The following is a 2,615-nucleotide window of genomic DNA, read 5'->3' as shown; positions in this document are numbered from 1 at the left end:
TGGTTTCAGCAACCAGCTCCCGCCTCTTTGCCCATTTTCGATTATCCGGGAGTGACGCGCGGTGACGCGCTGCCAAGATGGCGACAGCCGCCTCCGCCCACTATGAGCTTCAAAAACGCTCTTCGGAAACCTACGGGTGACGTCACGGACACTACGTCCATGTTTTTATACAGTCTATAGTCTGAACTACTCAATGACGCATCAAAGAGGCTCGCTGACGCGACGCCGACACCTACTCGATGCCAAACGAATATCTAGCATGCTAAATATCTGGACCAGTCAGCCGACTCGACATCACGTGGTATCAGGTGTCGCGACGAGCTACAGCCAATGAGAGAGCAAGGCATGGCTTGAGGTCAGAAAAACAGGGGAAGAAAAACAGCAGCAGCAACACGGCTTTAAGAAAAGGACACAAGAAATGGAGCGAATTTTTTCCGAACAGAAAATCACGCAAACAGCTTGCAGCACTAATTTTTTCCCGATGTTCATTTTCAAATAAACAACTCCTGTTTCACTTGTTGTTTCGCGTCATTCCCGTTCAACTTCTCGCGTCTGTTTTCATGACAAAACGTGGTTTGGGGACAGGATAGAGTCGTTGGGTGACAGAGTTGTTGTCAGCTCGTGTAGTGTGTGACCCCCTGCTGCGGATTATTTACGTAGTGTTGCTGTAAGGGAGCCAGCTAGACAGGCGGAAGGACACAGGATTCCATAAAAAAAAAAATTTTATTTTATCCAAAAAATAAGGAAAAGTCACAAAAAAAGTAATAAATCAACTTGTTCCAATAAATAATCTAGCTAGACTGGAATAACTAAGGTCAACAACAAACTTTAACTAAAAAGAAACTAAAGAGAACTGAACAGAACAGAACTGACCTCCCAACTGACACAACAGACAGGTATTTAAGACAAACGGTGAGCTCACTTAAACAAGACAAGGGAAACATACAATCAACATTTTATAATTCAGCAAGTAATTTACAATTCAACTAATCAAAGTAACTATAACAAACAACCGAAATAATAATAATAATACAAACAACAAATATCAATAAAAAAGTAAGTGAAAAGAAAACCAACCAATATCAATCAAATTCCATTTCCAATAAGTGTCAGGTGCTTCCCAGTCCCCATCTGACCAAATCAAGTCTGATCTTTTTGATCTTTACACAGTCACGGACAAATTAATAAACAACTGCACTTCATTCTCCAGCCTGTATCATCACATGACTGATGCAAATGTACCTGTTGACCAGATCGTATCACAGCAAAATCCCCAGAGTTAAATCAACTCTGCTCAGAGTACATATTGTCCCAATCTACAGAGTATTAAAGTAACACTGAAGCCGAGTTAAAGTTAATGGGATAATTAAGCAATTAATTAATTGATGAGTGAGCATTATTAAAGAAAACCCGCTGTTAACAATGTTGAAGATGAACAACTACTGCTCAGGCTTTTAGACATGAAAACGTATCACATCATCCTCAACAGTGGTAACTCTGCTTCAGTGTTACTTTAATACTCTGTAGATTGGGACAATATGTACTCTGAGCAGAGTTGATTTAACTCTGGGGATTTTGCTGTGATAGAGCTCTGGCATGGCTTTTTTTGGGGTCTTGAAACCAGATTGCTTGTCACTTAGGTAGATGGGATTGAACCATTCATACAGAGAGTGGTAGAGTCCATAATGCAGAGACCTAATACAAAAAGTTACTTTATTAAACTATGGCTACTATAAAGATACTGAACATTTCCACTGTTACTGCCAAAGATACAGTTCATTGAACATTTTTGGATACAATTCAAGAAAAAACTAAAAGATCTACTCAAAAGCTTACTGATACATTAGTGTAGCTCTTAGAACAAGTCTAGCACACAGTGCCAGATTTAGTGCAAACCCTCTTTTGGTGTTAAAAAAAAAAACGACTGTAAGGATTCACTGAAGACACCCAGTGAAACATTGGTGATGAAAAGGCGTGGACACATTTGTTTTTGCGGCTGGCCTTGCATTTGTAGAAGTTTTCCTGTTAGACGCAAAATGTATGGGAGTTTTTAATTGAATCATACTCATACAGGGTGATTTACTAAGGTTTTAGGTATCCAGTTTACTGGTATTTGTGTCATTATTTAAAGCCAAGAACCCATTTGCGCCTGTTGTTAGTAGATAACCCACACATGATTATCACAGGCTCTGCTTGGTTGCGCTGTTCTTGGTAGATTGCATTGGTCATTATGAAAATGATCTGGCTGTGTCTGTGTTCTTTAATTTGGAAGAAGGAAGAGGTCTGGAGTCCAAACTGGCCCAGTCGGGCGTATATCGAGTCCCAAATTATGATGCGCGTGATAGTAGGCTAGACAAAACAACAGCCATATCGAACTCCAAATCACTCACATGATTCATCCAAAACTGAATTTTACCGACGTGAGCGCGTCCACTGTGATTAGTAAAGGTGAATCTAAAACACTAATATGCTGACTTCCTTTTATGCCCTAGAGAAATAGTTCTACCGGCATAACCAGGGGCGTAAATTTCAAGGGGGCTTTCACACTTGGTTCAATTGCTTGGTCCGAACCAGAGTTCGATTGGTCCCCCCTCCCCCTGTCCCCTGCCCCCTGC

This window comes from Sinocyclocheilus rhinocerous, unplaced genomic scaffold (assembly GCF_001515625.1).
Source record: "Sinocyclocheilus rhinocerous isolate Xijiao unplaced genomic scaffold, SAMN03320098_v1.1 scaffold46, whole genome shotgun sequence".
NCBI classification, from domain to species: Eukaryota; Metazoa; Chordata; class Actinopteri; order Cypriniformes; family Cyprinidae; genus Sinocyclocheilus; species Sinocyclocheilus rhinocerous.
The sequence above is the reverse complement of the archived record's forward strand: the minus strand, read 5'-3'. Positions refer to the sequence as shown.